General features: G+C 35.6%; 1 long non-coding RNA gene across 3 annotated transcripts in view; it reads left to right on the top strand.

The window, feature by feature from the left end:
* LOC118152220 (uncharacterized) overlaps positions 1–21604 on the top strand; it is a 50125-nt gene extending 28521 nt beyond the window's left edge. Inside the window, exons 5-9 of one of the 3 annotated variants that reach the window (XR_013533417.1) lie at positions 8129–8252; positions 14630–14776; positions 15717–15844; positions 19137–19244; positions 21302–21604. This is a non-coding gene — a long non-coding RNA (uncharacterized LOC118152220). The remainder of the gene's footprint in view (positions 1–8128; positions 8253–14629; positions 14777–15716; positions 15845–19136; positions 19245–21301) is intronic. The other 2 variants (XR_013533415.1, XR_013533416.1) reach the window with 2 other exon arrangements.
* The last annotated feature ends 461 nt before the right edge of the window (positions 21605–22065 follow it).

The raw sequence follows: 22065 nt of genomic DNA, 5'->3' as shown, positions 1-22065 counted from the left end.
TTAGGTTGTAATTGAAGTGTAACTATATAATATAGAAGTAGATATGTTAGTAAGCATAGTCTCATTTGATATAATCTTCAAGAGTATTTAGAATTATGTAATACCCAGGGATTACAGTAGCAATTATTTGCTTTCCTGTCAAGGATACAAAAATTATTGAACTAATATTTATATATCATTGACATTTTATCAGGGAAATAAATCACTGTATTAGACACAGCACTTTTTAACACTTCCTGTTATTTTGATGGGCAGGACAACATAAGACACTATGTGTCAGTCAGCTTGATCCAGATATTGTATGATCTGGAAAAATACTGAAACGAACTAACCAAGGTTTTCAAAATCTATGCCCAAAAGATGATAAATAGCTGTATGACAATTAAACTAACAATTTAAAGAACATGTTATGTTGACTTAATTTAATTTATATGTATACAGAAATACCAGGTACAAAATTTGGAAAAATTATATTTGTACGGGTGCAGTGTCTCTAGTCTGAAAATTCAAAATCCCAAATGCTCCAAAATCTGTAACTTTCTGGGTATCTACATTACATTCAAAGGAAACACTCATTAAAGTACTGTGAATTTAAGATTTTTGAATTATGAATGCTTAGTCGAGTAAGTATAATGCAGATATTCTAAAATATGAAAAAGAAATCCAAAATCCGAAACACTTCTGGTCCCAAACATTTTGGCTAAGATACATTCAACCTGTAATATTATTCATTTCAGCATTACAAATATTTCTGATTTTATCCTAAGGATCTCGTGATTTGCATTTAAAACCAACTAATAAAATTTTCTGTAATATGTTTTTACCGTGTTCGTAAGTGGTTAGTTGCCAATATAAGAAGGTAAAAAGGGGCCAGGAGCAGTGGCTTATGCCTGTAATCTCAGCACTTTGGGAGGCCAAGATGGGTGGACTACAAGGTCAGGAGTTTGAGATCAGCCTGGCCAACATGGTAAAACCCCATCTCTAACAAAAATACAAAAATTAGCCAGGTGTGGTGGCAGGCTCCTGTAATCCCAGTTACTTGGGAGGCTGAGGCAGAAGAAGTGCTTGAACCTGGGAGGCAGAGGTTGCAATGAGCTCAGATTGGGCCACTGCACTCTAGCCTAGGTGACAGAGAAAGACTTTGTCTCTGAAAAAAGAAAAAAAAAGTTAAAAGGGACAACACAAGAAAATTGCAGAGAGCACAGAATATACCTAGGATCAGTCTGTCAGTATTTTAATAATCCAAAAATGAAATATAAATATAAATATTTTCTGCTCATGGTCTAATATAGTGAAATTTGGCTAGTTTTACTGAAAACATTCAAGAAATTGAAACAATTCTTTCCTGGCTTTTATGCGAGGGGGATGGAAAGTATTCTCATGTTCAGAAATATATATAAAGAAAGCTACTGAGCAAATTATACTGAATGTATATTTACAATTTTGAAGTGGAGGTATAAACGTACCTGAAATATACTGAAATGTTGTGTGTGTGTTGGGGGTAAGTTGTCTTTGTGTTTGTTAAGTCTCTTAAAGAAAGACCAAAAGCACCCCTGGAAACACTGCTCTATTAATCTACTCTATAACTCCATTTCAGCTCCCCCTCCAGCTACCACCCCACTTTTGCCATTTATTGAGATAATAATGCCTATTTTTTCACATTGTTAATCACCACCATCACAGTCACTGTCATAAATGACATTATTTCAAGATATTATTATTCCCATTGCTATCAGGGAATCCAGTTCTGCAACATCATCTCCTATTATCAGCCATGATAATGGAGTCACACTAAGCTTTCAATGATGATGATACCTCTCTCACCAGAGCATTTCTTACTTACATTTAAAAAATGTCTTCTGGGCCCTTTTGGACAACTTATCCAGCTACTAGGTTTTCCAGCCTTATAAGGCATAACTATTTATCCTAAGTGGGTACCCTGCCCACTTCTATCAGCCTATAAATAGGATCAATATCGGGTGATTGCAGTTTGTGAGATCGAATAGATAGAATCAACAGGATCATAGAAGTGGGCAGGGTACCAACCTCAGAGAAGTAGTTACACCATATAACTAACGTATAGTTAGTCTGCTAACATAGTGCTGGCATGTCTTCCTCATTTATTATAAGACATTGTTCTATTTTTTCCCTCTTAGTCTTCAATAACCATCTTAGTCCTTTGCTAACACCATATTCAGGATTGATGCCACTGTTTTAAATTCTATACCACAGGGAAGTGTTTCCATATTGGAAAACTCTCCCTTATTCAACTTGGTAATAACTCTCCTTATTCAATCTCTGTCCACTTGACCTAGTGTCCTTAGGATCACATCTCTTGCATACTCCTTAGATTCTAGCCAGTCTATGTTAGCCACACATAGCAGCTGCTTTGGCAATAGTCCCACTCCTGCCATAGGAAGCCCAGCAGTCTTCAGTTGGGCTATGCTGGGATTTGATGCTTGCTGTTCCCTTGCTTGCCCAGAATGGAGGTGCTAGATGCTGAAAGGGGAAAGTATTGTCTTATAGGTCACCTATCTCACATAAGACTCCTTCCCTGGTCTTCAAGCAAGCAGTCCTCTAACAAGGGAGGACTCTTCCAACAGAGGGCCCATACCTGCAGGCCCAGGAGGTTTAGAGGAATAGGGGAGTTCAAGGTTCTCGACTGTATCTACCCAGAATTTCCCATTCATAGTCTCAGGATCCCATTCATTCCTGATTTTGGCATAGGAGGTATGCTGGCAGTAAGAATTCAACGTTCTCTGAAGCTGCGTTACTCTTAAAATTAAATCCTGAACCTGAATCTTCATTCTTTCTGAACTCAGCTTTAAAAGATGAAAGTTTCCTTCAATGCTTCCAAGGAGGCCCTCAGGCTTTCACAAATTGGTGATTAATCAGCCCAAGCTTATCATTATCTCTATCAGTGTTCTGTAACAGCTTCACAACTCCATATTCCTGAAAATAGTTACCATTTTTCTCATACCTCTCAAGCATTATCAAGGATAGTGCACCAGCTAGTATAACACTTTCCTCAGTACCCCACCTTAGTTCACCACGAAGACAAATTCTAACAATTTCAGGGGATAGTCATCCTCTGTCTACCACCAATGTTGAAGTTCTTCATGCCAATAGTTCAATAAATAATCTAAATCAAAAAATACTATCCTAGGTTTTTCTTCCTAGAACCACTCCTGGTACCAAAAGTTCTTGATTGGGTTTCTTAAAAACAGAGTATGAGACAGAGAATTGCATACAGAGGTTTCTGGCTGAGTAATCTCAGAAGATGTACCTGGAAGAAATTGAGGAAACAATGCTGAGCAAAGTAGGAGCTTGACCTGCATGTGGTGACAACTGAGGTTTCTGCAGTCCCTGGAGCTGGGCTGCACCTTTGTTGTTGTCTCAAATTGAAGCAAGTCTTCCCAGTTTTTTTATCTCCACATCAGCCAGTAATTGGTCCACAGGCTGAGTCATGAAGGGAGGTATAACCTTGTGAAAGGCAGTCCCTATGACCTCTGGAAACTCCCAGTGAGGTGCATAATTGTGACTATCAGCAGCAGACATTCTCACTAGCCAAAGGGATGCAGGCATAGCACAAATAAAGGACTCACTATGGATGAAAACAAATTAGATGACCTTAAGAAAGCCATAAATCCCATTCTTAAAAAAAAAAAAAAAGATGAAAATGAAAAGGGGATTTGATTATGGTGATTACATTATTTATTTAAATAATACTGCTATTTTATTATAGTATAAAGTAAAATAATTCATACCCAATACTATCACTGCAAAAATAGTACACAAAATCATATCCATTAATGAGTTTATAAATTATTGCACAATTTTGATAATTGGCTTTTAAAATACTATGTATTATGCAGAAATCTACAAAAGATTGTTATATAAGGATTTGAATGTTTTAGGGTTTTAAGTGTATTGATGTTTTTTCATCTGATACAATGGCATATGAGTTCCTGCTTTCTGAGTACATTTTCAGGAATGAATTGGATTTGGGAATCTATATTCTCCAGAAAGAGTAACTCTATTAGTTGTCTTACCTTAGGAGCAATTAATAATATGAGATATTATCATTAACAAATGAGAGTTCTGAATGTAGGACAAATGGGATAAAAAAAGTCACTTATGAAGCATTTCAAGAAAGAGAAATTTTGACTTTTAGTTTATTTTGAACCATCATTGAAAGCCTACTGTGTAACAGGCTTAGTGCTATGTTCCAAGTACATGCGAATAAATAAGGCAAAAGCTCCATCCTCAAGGAGCTTTCTGCATAGTAGGGAGACACAACAAGGTAAGCAAGTGATTGCAGTTTATTTTGTTAGATAGAATAGTAGCAGACTTACTTGTGTGGTGCATATATGGAAATGATCAACTGGGTTGATCAGTGAGAGGAACATCCCTGAATGAGGATGAAGGATGAAATCAGTTTGCAATGTATGTTATGAGAAAGTGAGGAGAATTACCGGGAAAATGAAAAAAGAATTTTAAAAAAAGAGAGACCTATTTAAAGATACTAGAAGAGAAATGGCAAAAGGGGGAAATCTTGGAAAATAGTTCTAGAAGAAATTGGATAGGTAAACCAGATTGACATTGAATTAATGAGCTAATTAAGAGTTTCTGCTCTGTACTCCTTCCTTAGCGCTTTTTGTCTATATCTTTTAAAGCAATTATTACATTCTTTGACAATTTCTCTATATTATACTAAGAGATTTGTGAGGTTAGAGGTTGTGTCTTGTTCATCCCTCTATTCTCAAAGTCCTGAAACCTAACATTATGCTTGATACACAGTAATATGAATGTTTTGAATATCATATAGATAAAAAGTACCAAGGATAAATACTAATGATAATGGTAATAATAATTAGCAATTAATGTTTTTGAAGCATTTGGTATTTACATTAGTAAATAATGCAAAGATCTAGTGAATGGTGGGCCATCACTTAAATCGGAAGTGTCTGGGCACGAGAAGAGTTAGAAGCAAGAACACAGGGTATTGAAGAGTGGTTCAGAAAAGAAAGTCTTCAAGGCTGAGGAGGAACTGTGTTTCACAATATGACCTAGGATGACTGGAACTCGTCCACTTTCTCTCCTGTGGGTTCTTCAGGTTGTTCTCTGGCTTAAATGCAGATTTGTTAAGTAGCTGTCAATCTCATCCCATTTTCATATTCCTCATCTCTTCTACCTAATCCCCCCAAATCAGCAGATACCTTTCTAGCCTCTTCTTACTCTCTCCTATCAGAAAAAAAGAGAAGAGTGAGGAGAAAATAATAACAGAGGAAAAGAGAAGAAAGAAGCCATTTATATCTGACTGCTGCTGTGGGAGTTTAAAAATCTCCTTCTACCTGGCCGTTCTCCAACGGTGTTCTCCAACCTCTTTGTCTATAGTTTGATGACCTTACTCATGAGAACTTTTATATCAAACCCCTGTAAAATTCTAAGTACCTCCTGGAGTTTTTACTAAACTTCTTCTGAATAGTTTTCTCATTTATGTAGAAAACTGTCTCTTTCTGTCAATGTGCAGTCTCATTTCTAAAAGTTTTATTTATACATGGAACCCACAACCTTGTGAATCCATCAAGCCTTCCCTCAGCCCTATTCATTATCTTCAAGGAAATGGATATATGCACTGTTTCAAGGTATAGAATATGCTGCCATTTCCGTTCTTTAAACAGCGTACCCTAAGCGAGGGGGTGGGGCAGACAGGAAGGAGGGGAGCAGTTGAAGGAAGAAAATGGGTTACAGAGACTGATGATCTGCCTCTTCATTAGTCTGCACCTGATAAAAGCCAGAGTTTGAGAGTAGAGGATGATTCATATTACTAAGGATTCCTGTAGTTCACCAGCTTCCTTCCAGCTTGACTTTCTCCTTGGGAGCCCATGTAGTGCTTACAAATCCTCCCTCCCTTGATGTCAAACCAACGAGAACAGGGATAAAGTACCCTTTATCTGACAAGCAGAAAACTTCTCCCACATTTGCCTGGCAATAATCCAACACAAATCTAAACCTCAAAGTTGTGCAGACTAAATTAAATGGCCTTTGGGGAACTGCATTGGAAGCTTTGGGATTTCAGATTGTTTTCTCTTTTGTGGTTGTAGAACTAAAGCTATAATGCTGACTTCTTCAAAACAGCAAGTAGTTAGGTGACACTTTCAATAGCTATGACTTAATGCCCCAGAGTACACCGAGTTAGGGGTGGAAGACCAGAGTGCAGAACAATAAAACTCAAGGTCATCTCGGGTCTTATCCTTCAAGCCTCAGCTTAAATGTCAATTACCTAGGGAATCATTCCCTGACCTTCTAGTCTATAAACACTCTCACTGTGCCCTGTACTTGGCCCCCATATTATTATATGATAACTGTAATTATTTCTACAATTATGTTAATGCTTTGCCCAATTCCTGAATTAATAAAGCCTGCCTTGACATCTTATTTAATACTGCAGACTGCACTATCATACTCATATTTCAAATGCCCTTCACCCTGCTCTATTTTTCTTTTTCTTGTCTCTTATCATCTATCATACTATATAATTTACTTATCAATCATGTTTCTTGCTTATTGCTCATTTTTCTCAGTTAGAATGTACATTCTACAAAGTTAGTGACCTTTTGTATTTTGTTCACAGGTATATTCTAAGTTCTTAGAAGAGTATATAGAATGTGTTTGATAAATGTTTACTGAATGAATAAATGAGGAAGAAGACAGAGGTCTGTCTGATATCCCTCACATCCTCAATGACTGGTTGATTATCTGCCAAGAATTTCATATTCAGTACCTACTAGTTTGAACATTAATGAGTACAATAAAGAAAACTAATAAAACATGGAAATTATTTAAAATCATTGGTTTAACTAGCCATAACTCAATTCTTCAGAACATAACCTACCATAAAACAGATTAACCTTATTGAGTATATTCTACAAGCTTAAAATAAGTCATTATTAGAGATCCCTAAGTCATATAAGCCACATCTAATCTACACAATTCTCTTTGCTGGTGTGAATGAGTATGTGTGTGCCTGCATGTGTGAACTCCAAGTGGTTATGGTTTTCCTGTATCACAGTCAGCATAAAGAATTAGGAAAAACGAAATCACAAATGAGTCAAAGCATAAGAGTAATTTTGCATGGTTTATTGACATCTTTGCTTTTATTCCTTCATTTGGATGTGAATTTCTTAAAATGCATGTCATGAAAAGAAAGATGTCATATAAAAGTTTCAGTATCATGTGTGTATAGGTATTAGCATATATTTTGAAGTTAGTGTATGTTTATATTGACAGTTAATTTTACAGAAAAATTACATAATTTCACTATTAAAATATCAAATAATTTGACAATTTTTTCAGGTTAGAAAAAAATAATTTTCTGTGAGAATATTTCCCAAATATATGTTTTCTCCAACAAGATACTTTCAGAGGATCTTACCCAATATGAAATAATATTCACCTTGAGACTCATGTATTTCTCTTTTGCTTTTGTTACTTTTCATAGCCAAAGAAGCATACATTTTCCTTTCATAACTACGAGTAATTCATTAGGATAACTATTTTGGCAAATATTGATTTTAGAGTGAGATTTCAATCCTAGACACCACATGGCCTTGTGACGTCCTCTGACCAGGACACTGCCCATTTTACATACAATCCAGTGTCTGCAAATTCAATATGAGAGTATCTGGGATAGTTCAGAGGTCAATAATAGATTACAATCATAAAATCTCCTCTTAAGATTACATGTTACTAATCAAAGGATAGAATTCAGAATAGAGATTATAACTTCATTAGTCATGTTGCTTGTTTCAAATGTTTTCTTAAGCATTGTGATATATATGCTGAAGCATAAGAAATATCAGGTGTTTCAAACATATGCCTACCTATACCTTGCATTTAAAGCTAGTTTAGATGTGTTTCATGAAATATTACAATTATATTCTGTATTTTGCTTAAAATTATGACATTGAAATAAGATCCTTTTGTCTGCAAAAACTAAGAATAGAGTAAGCAAAATTATAAATGAAATAAAGGAAGCCTTCTTCTTTACCATCCAGGGCTGAGTTAATAATATTCTCCTAAGTTCATTTCTACAGAAAGTCTTTGCAAGGGTTTGTATTTCTAGGTTGCAACTGAGCCATGATCTATGAGCTGGAAAATCAATGAATGGCTTACTTGGAACCATGTTAAACAGTCATGTAGCTAGCACTTACAGGTACATGAAGCAGCACTACAATCATGAAGATAATGTAAGTAAAAATCATACTTTATTTTAAATATTCAGATTATTCTAGCAAAGATGTTTAAGGCCTGAATTCCTGGGAAAGTCACACCAGCTTTCAATCAGGTCATTAATACAGTTCTTAAAAAATATTTGGTGTATTAAGCCATTCTCACACTGCTATAAAGAACTGCCCCAAACTGGGTAATGTATAAAGAAAAGAGGTTTAATCTACTCATAGTTTCACATGGCTAAGGAGGCCTCAGGAAACTTACAATCATGGCTGAAGGGGAAGCAGGCACATATTATATGGTGGCAGGTGAGAGAGAGGGTATGTGAAGGAGGAACTATCAAGTACTTATTCAACTATCAGATTCTTGTGAGAACTCACTATCATGAGAACAGCATGGGGAAAACCATCCCCATGATCTAATCAACTCCCTCCCTCAACATGTGGGGATTACAGCTCCCTCCCTTAACTCATGGGGATTACAATATGAGATGAGATTTGGGTGGGGATACAGAGCCAAACCATTTTCATTTGGTATGGTTAGAATAAGTTCAAGAAAAGCATAGTCATTTCCTATAACTGAACACTACTGGTTGTCTTGTCAAGTAAAATTGCTATGATTTCCATGGGTAATTCCAACTTTCCACCTGCAAAGTGAATTTTCTAAACTGAAAAAAATGCATTAAAATTAAGTCTATTCTCTATATCTATATCATTAACAAAAGAATATGTTCCTTCAAAAATCTCCCATCTGTGAGCAACTGAAACTAATATTCTCGTTATTACGGCCTATTTTATTCAAATAATGGCTGCTTAACAGTATTGCATTTTGTTATTATTACTCAAGTACTGGCTATGTATAGCTATAAGCTATGCAGTTTTTGTGTCATAATAATGGAATATTATATCAATTAATATTCTAATTAACTTCCTAGTTGATTAGAAAATATCTATAGTTTATTATTATTATACTTTATGTTCTGGGATACATGTGCAGAATGTGCAGATTTGTTACATAGGTATACAAATGTCATGGTGATTCACTGCATGTGAATCATCTACATTAGGTGTTTCTTTTAATGCTATCCTTCCCCTAGCCCCCAGTTCTCGACAGGCCCCAATATGTGACATTTCCCTCCCCATGACAATGTGTTCTCATTGTTCGACCTCCACTTATAAGTGAGAACATGCAGTGTTTGGTTTTCTGTTCCTGTATTAGTTTGCTAAGAATGATGGTTTCCAACTTCATCTATGTCTCTACAAAGTACATGAACTCATCCCTTTTTATAGCTGCATTGTATTCCATGGTGTATATGCACCACATTTCCTTCATCCAGTCTATCATTGATGGGCATGCAAGTTGGTTCCAAGTCTTTGCTATTGTGAATAGTGCTGAAATAAACATGCGGGTGCTTTTCTCTAATGACCAGTGATGATGAGCTGTTTTTCATATGTTTGTTGGCTGCATAAATGTCTTCTTTTGAGAAGTGTCTGTTCATATCCTTCACTCACTTTTTGATGGTGTTGCTTGCTTTTTTTCTTGAAAATATGTTCAAGTTCCTTGTACATTCTGGATATTAGTCCTTTGTCAGATGGATAGATTGCAAATATTTTCTCCCTTTCTGTAGGATGCCTGTTCACTCTGATGATAGTTTCTATTGCTATTCAGAAGCTCTTTACTTGAATTAGATCCCACTTGTCAATTTTGGCTTTTGTTGCCATTGCCTTTGGTGTTTTAGCCATGAAGTCTTTGCCCATGCCTATATCCTGAAAAATATTGCCTAGGTATTCTTCAAGGAATTTTATGATTTTAGTGTTTATATTTAATCCAACTTGAGTTAATTTTTGTATAAGGTGTAAGGAATTGTCCAGTTTTCATTTTCTGCTTATGGCTAGCCAGTTTTCCCAACACAATTTATTAAATAGGGAATCTTTTCCTCATTGCTTGTTTTTGTCAGGTTTGTCAAAGATAAGATAGTTGTAGATGTGTTGTCTTATTTCTGAGGCCTCTGTTCTGTTCCATTGGTTTATATATCTTGATCTATATATACATACCATTGGTCTATATATTTTGGTACCAGTACCATGCTGTTTTGGTTACTGTAGCCTTGTAGTATACTTTAAAGTCAGGTAGTGTGATGCCTCTAGCTTTGTTCATTTTGCTTAAGACTGTCTTCCCTATAGGTGCTCTTTTTTGGTTTCATATGAAATTTAAAGTAGCTTTTTCTACTTGTGTGAAGAAAGTCAATGGTAGCTTGATGGGGATAGCATTGAATCTATAAATTTCTCTGGGCAGTATGGTTATTTTCAAGATATTGATTCTTCCTATTCATGAGCATGAAATGTTTTTCCATTTGATTGTGTTCTCTCTTATTTCCTTGAGCAATAATTTGTAATTCTCCTTGAAGCAGTGCTTCACATCCCTTGTGAGTTGTATTCCTAGGTATTTTGTTCTCTTTGTAGTGATTCTCAATGGGAGTTCACTCATGATTTGGCTCTCTGTTGGTCTATTTTTGGTGTATAGGAATACACATTGATTTTTTTTTATCCTGAGACTGTTGAAGTTGCTTATCAGATTAGGGAGATTTGAGGCTGATATTATGGGGTTTTCTAAATATACAATCATGTCTTCTAGAAACAGAGGCAAATTTGACTTCCTCTCTTCCTATTCAAATGTGCTTTATTTCTTTCTCTTGCTGAGTGCCCTGACCAGAACTTCCAATACTATGTTGAACAGGAGTAGTGAGAGAGGGCATCTTTGTCTTATGCCAGTTTTTAAAGGGAATGATTCCAGAGCTTTTGCCCATTCAGTATGATATTGGCTGTGGGTTTGTAATAAACAGCTCTTACTATTTTGAGATATGTTCCATTGATACATAGTTTATCGAGAGTTTTTAGCATGAAGGGCTACTGAATTTTATCAAAGGCCTTTTCTGAATCTATTGAGATAATCATGTGGTTTTTGTCATTGGTTCTGTTTATGTGACAAATTGTTTAGTGATTTGCATATGTTGAACCAGACTTGCATCCCAGGAATGAAGCTGACTTGATCATGCTGGATAAGCTTTTTGATATGCTTCTGGATGTTGTTTGCCATATTTTATTGAGAATTTTTGCATTGATGTTCATCAGGGGTATTGGCCTGAAATTTTCTTTGTGTGTGTGTGTGTGTTTTATTATCAGGATGATCCTGGCCTCATAAAATGAGTTAGGAAGAAGTCTCTTTTTTTCTATGGTTTAGAATAGTTTCAAAAGGAATGGTACCAGGTCCTCTTTGCACCTCTGGTAGAATTCGGCTGTGAATCTATCTAGTCATGGGCTTTCTTTGGTTGGTAGGCTATTAATTACTGCCTCAATTTCAGAACTTGTTATTGGTCTATTCAGGTATTGGCTTCTTCCTGAGTCTTGGGAGGGTATATGTGTCCAGGAATTTATCAATTTCTTCTAGATTTTCTAGTTTGTTTGCATAGAGGTGTTTATAGTATTTTCTGACAGTAGTTTGTATTTCTGTGGGATCAGAGGTGATATCCGCTTTTTTATTGTGTCTATTTGATTCTTCTATCTTTTCTTGTTTATTAGTCTGGCTAATGGTCTACCTATTTTGTTAATCTTTTCAAAAAACCAGTTCCTGGATTCATTCATTTTTTGAAGGGTTTTTCATATCTTTATCTCATTCAGTTCTTCTCTGATCTTAGATATTTCTTGTCTTCTGCTAGCTTTTGAATTTGTTTGCTCTTGCTTCTCTAGTTTTTTTTTCATTGTGATGTTATGATGTTGATTTTAGATCTTTCCAGCTCCCTCTTATGGGTACTTAGTGCTATAAATTTCCCTCTAAACACTGCTTTAGCTGTGTCCCAGAGATTCTGATATGTTTGTGTCTTTGTTTTCATGGGTTTCAAAGAACTTACTTATTTCTGTCTTAATTTCATTATGTACCCAGTAGTTATTCAGAAGCAGATCGCTCAGTTTCCATGTAGTTGTGCAGTTTTGAGTGAGTTTCTTAATCCTGAGTTCTAATTTGATTGCACTGTAGTCTGAAAGACTGTTTATTTCCACTCTTTGGTATTTGTGGAAGAGTGTTTTACTACCAATTGTGTGGTCAATTTTAGAATAAGTGTGATGTGGTGCTGAAGAGAATGTATATTCTTTTGATTTGGTGTGGAGAGTTCTATAGATGTCTATTAGGTCCACTTGGTCCAGAATTGAGTTCAAGTCCTTAATACTCTTGCTAATTTTCTGTCTCATTGATCTATCTAATATGAGTTCAAGTCCTGAATATTCTTGCTTATTTTCTGTCTCATTGAATATTCACAGTGAGGTGTTAAATTCTTCCACTATTATTGTATGGGAGTCTAAGTTTCTTTAGGTCTGAAAGAACTTGCTTTATGAATCGGTGTGCTCCTGTATTGGGTGTATATATATTTAGGATAGTTACTTCTTGCTGTATTGATCCCTTTACTATCATGTAATGCCCTTCTTTGTCTTTTTTGATCTTTATTTGTTTAAAGTGTGTTTTATCAGAGACGAGTATTGCAACTCATTTTTTTTTTTTTTGCTTTTCATTTACTTGGTAAATATTTCTCCATTCCTTTATTTTGAGCCTATGTTTGTCTACAATTGAGAAGCTCCCTTGAATACAGCATACCAATGGGTTTTGACTCTATCTAATTTGCCAGTCTGTGTCTTTTAATTGGATGATTTAGCCCATTTACATTTATGGTTAATATTGTCATGTGTGACTTTGATCCTGTCATTATGATGCTAGCTGGTTATTTTGCCCATTAGGTGATATGGTTTCTTCATAGTGTTGATGGTCTTTACAATTTGGTATCATTTTGCAGTGGCTAGTATGGGTTGTTTCTTTCCATATTTAGTGCTTCCTTCAGGAACTCTTGTAAGGTAGGCCTGGTGGTGATGAAACCTCTCAGTAGTTGCTTGTCTGTAAAGGATTTTATTCCTCCTTTACTGATGAAGCTTAGTTTAGTTTGATATGTAATTCTGGGTTGAAAATTGATTTTTTAAAGAATATTGGCCCCTACTCTCTTCTGGCTTATAGGGTTTCTGTAGAGACATCTGCTGTTAGTCGAATGGGCTTTCCTTTGTGGGAAACCCAACCTTTCTTTCTGGCTACCATTAACATTTTTTCTTTCATTTCAACCTTGGTTAATCTGACAATTATGTGTCTTAGGGTTGCTCCTCCGGAGGAGTATGTTTGTGGTGGTCTCTGTATTTTCTGAATTTGAATGTTTGCCTGTCATGCTAGATTGGGGAAGTTCTTCTGGATAATATCCTGAAAGTGTTTTTCAACTTCGTTCTATTCTCCCCATCACTTTTAAGTACACCAATCAAACATAGGTTTGGTCTTTTCACATAGTCTCATATTTTCTTAGAGGCTTTGTTCATTCCTTTTCATTCTTTTTTCTCTAAGCTTTTCTTCAGGATTTATTTCATTAAGTTGATCTTCAGTCTCTGATATCCTTTCTTCTGCTTAATTGATTCAGCTATTGATACTTGTGTATGTTTCACGAAATTCTCGTATGTTTTTCAGCTACATCAGGTTACTTACGTTCTTCTCTACACTGGTTATTCTAGTTAGCAATTCATCTAACCTATTTTCAAGGTTCTTAGCTTCCTTTCCTTGGGTTAGAACATGCTCATTTAGCTCAGAGGAGTTTGTTATTAGTCACCTTCTAAAGCCTACTTCTGTCAACTCGTCAAACTCATTCTCTGCCCAGTTTGGTTCCCTTGCTGGCAAGGAATCGTGATCCTCTGGAGAAGAAGAGGCATTCTGGTTTTTGGAAATTTTAGTCTTTTCGAGCTGGTTTTTCCTCACTGTCATGGATTTATCTACCTTTGGTCTTGGATATTGGTAACCTACAGGTGCAGTTTTTGTGTGGATATGTTTTTTGTTGATGTTAATGCTATTTCTTTCTGTTTGTTAGTTTTCCTTCTAACAGTCAGGTGTCTCTGCTGCAGATCTGCTGCAGTTTGCTGGAGATCCACTCCAGACCCTGTTTTCCTGGGTATCACCAGTGGAGGCTGTAGAACAGCAAAGATTGCTGCCTGTTCCTTCCTCTGGAAGCTTCATTCCATAGGGGAACCTGACAGATGCCAGCCAGAGCTTTCCTGTGTGAGGTATCTGCCAGCCCCTGCTGGGAGATGTCTCCTAGTTAGGCAGCATTGAGGTCAGGGACCCACTTGAGGAGGTAGTCTGTCCCTTAGCAGAGTGCAAGTGCTGTGCTGGGATATGTGCTGCTCTCTTCAGAGCCAGCAAGCAGGAACATTTCAATTAGCTGAAGCTACACCCACAACCTCCCCTTTCCCAGGTGCTCTGTCCCAGGGAGATGAGAGTTTTATCTATAAGCCCCTGACTGGAGCTCCTGCCTTTCTTTCAGAGTTGGCCTGCCCAGAGAGGAGGAATCCAGAGAGGCAGTCCAACTATAGCCACTTTGCAGAGCTGACGTGGGCTCCACAGCTTTGAAAGTCCTGGCAGCTTTGCTTATACTGTGAGGGAAAAACTGCCTACGCAAGCTTCAGTAATGGTGAATGCCCCTCCCCGCACCAAGTTCAAGCATTTCAGGTCAACTTCAGACTGCTGTGCTGGCAGTAAGAATTTCAAGCCAATGGATCTTAGCTTGCTGGGCTCTGTAGGGGGTGGGATCCGCTGAGCTAGACCATTTAGTTCCCTGACTTCAGCTTTCTTTCCAGAGGAGTGAATGGTTCTGTCTCACTGGCATTCCAGGTGCCACTGGGGTATTAAAAAACCTCCTGCCACTAGCTCAGTGTCTGCCCAAATGGCTGCCCAGTTTTGTGCTTGAAACCCAGGGCCCTGGTGGTGTAGGCACTCAAGGGAATCTCCTGGTCTGTGGGTTGCCAAGTCTGTGGGAAAAGTATAGCAGATGGGTCGGAATGCATGGTACCTTATGGCACAGTCCTTCAGAGCTTCCCTTGGCTATAGGAGGGAGTTCCCTGACCCCTTGCAATTCCCAGGTGAGGCAACAACCCATCCTGCTTTGGCTCACCCTCTATGGGATGCACCCACATCTAACCAGTCCTAAAGAGATGACCCGGGTACCTTAGTTGGAAATGCAGAAATCAACCATCTTCTGTGTTGATCTCTCTGGGAGCTGCAGACCAGAGCTATTCCTATTCTGTTATCTTGCCAGCCATCTCTGTAGTTTTTAATGTTAAATCAAACTGTTAACTTTTTAAGGCTTTGATGATTATAATCAGAAGGGTTTTTGAGAAAAAAGTTTAGATTCTGAGTCTTCATTTTCTCCTTTTGAAAGTTTTATAGCTTCAGAAGTGTCCACTTACATGTATTTTCCTAGTATTTCTGGAATTTTCAAATTTATACTCTAAAGTATTATTATATCATAAGCTTAGAAATGGACAAGATAAAAGAAACAGGTTCATTTGAACACCCTCTTCCTCTCTTTCCCTTTCTCTTTCTGAACAAAGTCTCTCCCCTTTCAAACATAGTTCAAACATAGTTTTCACGAAGAAATCGTGACCAAACTTCACCAATGCTCATGCTATAATAACTGTACATCTGATTTGAACTCAGCTCCAAAGAAGACAACATTCACATGGCTTTAATATGCACGGAGGTAACTGTAAATATATATTACAATTATATATTTATATGTATATTACATTATATATAAATTGCAATTATCTACACTCCTGTATATACCAGTACTCCCTTAAAATATAGTCTGTTCTGAGTTCTTCAAGCACAGAGAATTCTAGGGCACATGTAATGTGAGGGCACTTCATTATGTACTTTTATCACCAGTTATTTTATTTTGAATTAATATTTTATTTCAGGAACATAGGATTGTTTTTACAGTGAACCATCTTTGACTGTACATTTATAAGAACTAGATTTAGCTTCTGCCAATATATTTAATAAGAGAATTCAGTTAATTTCATCAAATTGTTTCTACAAATAATCATTTGGATAATTTAGTATGAGGAAGAATAGAAATAAATATTTTTCACTCATTTGATTTATGCTAGCAAATTATATAATACAAAAAAATAAGTTAAAATAATAAGGATTAGTTTTCAAAATACTCCTTTGTTCTAATTACTGAAATATTCTTAATAATAACATTTTTTCCAGCATTATTAAGGCATAATTGATGAATAGAAATTGTATATTATTTTTGGTGTACAGTGCCATGTTCTGATACATGTGCATATTGTGAAATGATTACCATAATCAAGCTAATTAACATATTCATCTCTTTGCATAGTTACCTTTTCATGTGTGTGAGAGAACACTTAAGATCTAGTCTCTCTGCAAATTTTAGTACACAATATGGTACCCAGTAATAACATTTTGAGGCTTAAGCATCCATATAACTCTCTTGATCCTTTATTTTTCATGTATAGAAAAAAGAAAATATATCACAACTCTGAAATGCTATAATCAGAATTCTAATACACAGTAGGAAATTAGAAAATATTGGTATAAAATGAGGTCAAACTAGATTTTGCACCTACAGACAAAAATGAATAAAATTCCTTTCCATCAGATGTATAAAAGTTAATCCAATTTATCAAATAGTAGAAACATTGATTTTATGTGTTATTTTTCAGACTTTAGCCATATTTAGCCTTTCAAATCACCATGATAACTTTCTGATCCATTGCTTTCCTTAGCTTTGTTGCTATTATATAGCTTTATCTGATTGATATAATTTTTAAATATGTATTTATGACAATAAATCTCCAATTTTCAATTAGTTTGTATTTATAAAAATCCAATTTCTAAATATCTTATCTATGTCGGTTAACATTCACAAAAATAAAGATCACTTTATCAATTGGGGCTAATTCTAGAGACTAAGCAGAAAAATAACCTATTATTTTCAAATTTGCTTTGTTGTCTACACTCCGGTATACACCAGCACTCCTGAAATATAGTCTGCTCTGAGTCCCTCAAACACAGAGAGTTCTAGGGTACATATAATGTTAGGGCACTTCATTATGTATTTTTGTCACCAGTTATTTTGTTTTGAATTAATATTTTATTTCAGAGACATGGGATTGTTTTTACAGTGAAGCATCTCTGACTCTCAAGCTATTGCCTACAATCACTGTTACTAATGCAGCACCATCACATGAGAGCCAAGGATTAAACCTGCCAAAACAAGCCTGAGATTTTATAGTCACAGGAAATTAATTACTACACATAGAAATAAAACTAGTCACATCTCCAGATTATTTCAAAGTAGTCATTTTATAATATTTTATAATAATAGTCTGATTGATTACACCATTTCTCTTGAAATTTTTGCCATCTTAAAACCTGATGATAGATATCAGGATAAAACTATTTTACTCTACTTTAGGCCACTTCTATTATTTTGAATCTTTGCACCATTTTATTTTCACTCTTAACCCGAAGAGGACCTTCTCTTTATTTTCCTACCTCTCTTACCAGGAGTCAGTCACTACCCGGCCATCCAGAGCAGAGAGGATTGTCCATTTAATAAGGAATTACTGCCATCTTGTGGCTACCATAATTGAACGTAAATATTTCTAATGCTCTAGACAATTTAAAAAAATTAAAAGATTGAGATGTTATGTGCTATTTTATCCATTTTAATTTCAACATACCTCATTAAATAGACACTATGATACACAATGTTTTTTAGTGAAAATATGTATATGAGCATTAGAGCATTCAGGAAGATGATCTCTGTTCTACATTTCATCAAAATCCAGCAGTAAATGAAAAATGTAAAGTTTCAATCTAAAATAAAAATATGAGTCTGCACAGGATAGACAATTATGTAGAAAACTAAGTGGAGGCATTAACAATTTCTAACACCCCCCCTTCAGCAATTTATCTTCATTTCTTTTAATGCTAAGAATTTGTAGAGGATCATAATTCAGTAGGTTCAAATATTTCTAACTCCGAGGTGACATGTTTGCCACACATCTCAATAGCCCATGTCAGCACCGGAAATTGGCCAAGACCTACCAATAACCAGAAACAGATTTGAAGTAAATGCTTCTCTCAGATCTGTATAGCACATGTTGTCCTCAATATTCTTTCCCGTGACATGTGACAAATTTGCAAATTCTGCATTTTTAAGATTCACATGGTAGAGCCAGTAAAACACTGGCAGTGAGATCCAATAAGCACATCTCAGAACACTTTGTTCTGAAAATATAAAGCAAAAATATAACTCTGCTTCTCTGTCAAGATATGTGACATCATTTAAAGCAACAATTTGTTTTTTGAGAGGAGGCTTTAAGGTTTATTTATCTGAATGCATTTGATTGAGGAAAGCAGCTTACTAAAATCTTACTTAAAAAACGAGATGTTCAAAAAGAACATTTTCCCCTCATGTGTATTGGGCTGAAGTGTAAAACCTTAAATAATGGTAGAAAACACTCCACCTGGTGGTAGAAGAAAAAGGGTAGCAGCTTTCTGCAAAAGATCCTCAGACAAAAAGATGGAGTGTATCGACAGAATACAAGTCTAGCTAGAAACCATGTCAGATACTCCACTGCAGTTGGTGAGCATCTTAAAAGCAAAATCCCAACAGAATTTGTCTCTCTATAAATCTTTCCACCCCTTTCCATTACTAGGTGGGTATTGTTGGCTCTAAGCCATCTGATTTTACTATGATTTATTAACTGCTATGCATTATATATGAGATTCAGGTTTGCTGAAGAGTTACCTTATGGTCATTGTTGCATACAAATCAGCTACTGTTAGAGAGGTTTATTGCATCATTTTATGCTGCTAGCACTTCTGCTTAGGCATATATGTAACTGGAAAAAAAAAATCCCTCCTGTTAAATTTTCCCATATATGTTACTAGCACATGCAGTGCATATTAAGAACAATAGTCTTTTGTTCTGTTCTGTTTATAAAAAGAAGAAAAAGCATCCAGAACAATGGGCGAGAAGAAATAAAAACTTGTTGTCTAAATCAAAGGATTGGTATTCTCCAAATCGTTGCTACCACATTGAGCCATTTTCTCTGGTAAGACCAACTGAAACGTGAGAAAGAACAATAATGTGAATAAAACCAATTTATGCTTGGTAGGAAATTGGAAAAAATGGTAGCAGAGATCTAAGCATATCTGTCTCTGAAATAAGCTAGCACAAAACAGTACTTCCACCCTCTTTTTTACATTGAGCCATTTGATTAACTAAGTCAACTTGAATTTCTAGTCCAGCTCTCAGTACAATGACTTGACAGCTTGCCTTTGGCACTTTGCTTATGTGTTTGCTCATACCTGGCATAAACAATCAAGACAAAAGCAACACATTACCTAAATGGCCTTGGTTTACCTTCAACAATAGGGAGAATGGATATTGTCTTACATACCCAACAGAAAGGGAAAAGGCATGGCTGACCATATATTTTTTTTTTTAAGCTGGAAAAGAAGGGATGTTTTCCTTCCTTTCTGAAATTGTGCCAGGTTATCCTAACTGAAAGCATTGCTGTCAGCTTTAATGTAGCGTATGTTATTAAGTGTTTCTGAAGAAAGACGTTATTATTAGGTAACAGCATTATGCCCAAGAAGAATGAGGCAAATATTCTGCACCCTCAACTTTAGTAAGCCTTCTGCAGGCATACTAGAATCATATCTACTAAGATATATATAAAATGACTTTAGAATCTTAAAAAATATGTATTTGTTTTAAAAATTTTATAAGTTATCCATTAATGCATTTCCTAATATTTTTAAATAGATTGATTTCCTCTTAAGTATTTGAGTGTCATGGTGAAAAAGTTTTAAAAGTAGTTTAGTATAAAACTACTTATTGGAGTCCTACTCTATGCCTACTGATCACTTTTAAGCATAACAGAGAAGAATGGCTTGTTGACATTAGGGATTCTTAATGTCTTCAAGTCTCTGATTTTTACAGAAATTTTCCATGTATAGCGAGTTTTATGTCACAAAAACTGCCAGAGATAGGAGATTCTTAGAAGGAAAATGAGACCTTGAAGGAGAGGGCAGACAACATGAACCAAGAGAGTAAACTGTTCTCATGCATAGGTAACTTTGAAAAGTACCAATGATAGGTTATACTATCAAAATAAATCCATATTCTATAATGTCATCAATGCCTTCAAACTGAAGACTTTTCCAGTTTCCTGGATCAATGCTTAAGAAATGCCCTAAATACAGGATCACAATTTTATGTGATAACCATCCCATGTCCCACCTCTGCCTCCTGAATTTTCCTTTAAGGGGGATATTGTTTTCCTTCCCAAAGCATATATGATTCAGAGATGTGGAAAACACATCTTCTAAAAAGGAACTATTAATTGGCATATGATATTATTATAATGCTTTAATTTCCTTTGGGGAAAAAAACGCCTAAAACCAAATAATTACCAATTTTTAAAAGATTTTCAAAATGTGTGATTGAAAAATCTCAGAAGAAACCCCCAAACTATTGTGTCATGCAGTTTGTGTGTATTACAGTGTCTTTTTAAAAATCAGTATTTATGATCTCTATTTTCTGGGTGACTAACATGAATTAAAATGGACTGCACAATGAGAAAGTGAAGATCATTATGCATTGCTTATTCCAGTCTTTCTATCTTCCAATGACACTATTTAGACTGATAAACATCATTTGGCCTTGGCAATCTAGACACACCAGTCTGCGAATAAACCCTAATTAAGTTAAGTGGTATCTCTCCAAGGACATCTGCTACCAAAGGTTTCAAATATCCACAACAAAACATAATATTCCAACTTCCAGAAACATGATTAATATGAAAATATTTTTCTCCAAAAGGATAAAGTTATGATTTGAGATTTTGCTCCCATTATTTTAGAGCTACAAAACTTCCAGTCTTATGTCACTTCTTTTTTTTTTTTAAGAGTTATTTACATCCTCTTACTCCACACACAGTTTGACAGGTGTAATCAAAATGAATGTAAACAATTAAACAGAAAAGCATGATTATATAGTGGAGGTTGGAAGAAAATCTAAGAATTTTTTTTTCTCTTTGGTGAGGAAGTGGCTTAGTTAAACTTTCCCTTGACCTCTGTTGATTTATGATACACTTACTTTCAGATGTTGTCTCTACAAAGCAAAGTGAAATGGACAGTTTTCCAGCTAATTTGTTTTGTATGGACCGCCAAGCTGGACACTTGCAGACCACAAAGTCTGTGAATGAGAACCTGGGAGCTGGCATGAGAAGAACTGAGCTGGAGCATTTCGCCATCACTGAATAAATAACTTACCCTCTTGAATTCTTCCCTGTACAACTGGAGTAAGACACCACCCTGGCTTTTACACAGTTTGTGAGCTAATAAGATAATGCTTATGTACCTGTTTTAATATGAATAAACTGATATTAAAACGGCACATAACACAATCATTTTTACTACACCAGTCTTCATTATAAATTATTTTATCTGTATTTATAGGACTGAGTTGCTAGATTTTTAAATGAATGTGTGATGAGTTACACCAAGATAATTAATATAAGCATTTATAATATTTATAGACAAAAATTTTATTTTTCATACTTCTGACGATGAAAGAAAGATTATTTTGTCTAATGCTATTAAATAAGCTGGATGTACTCAAATTTTCACATTTTCTGATAAAAAGAGATTTTAAGAGGAAAAAATATTTATGAAATGCCCATATGGGTAGAAGTAAAATTTTTGTTGTGGGAAATTTAAAGGGCCCCTCTCTTAGCAACACTGAATTTATGCAAACACTGAGTATTACTTGATTCAGCGAATGTCAGTTGTAAGTTTAAGGTAATTACAGTATTTGAATGGGACGGAGGAGGATAGGTATTACAAATTAGGGTAGAAGGAAAGGAA

Source organism: Callithrix jacchus, chromosome 3 (genome assembly GCF_049354715.1).
Source record: "Callithrix jacchus isolate 240 chromosome 3, calJac240_pri, whole genome shotgun sequence".
NCBI classification, from domain to species: Eukaryota; Metazoa; Chordata; class Mammalia; order Primates; family Cebidae; genus Callithrix; species Callithrix jacchus.
The sequence above is the reverse complement of the archived record's forward strand: the minus strand, read 5'-3'. Positions and strand labels throughout refer to the sequence as shown.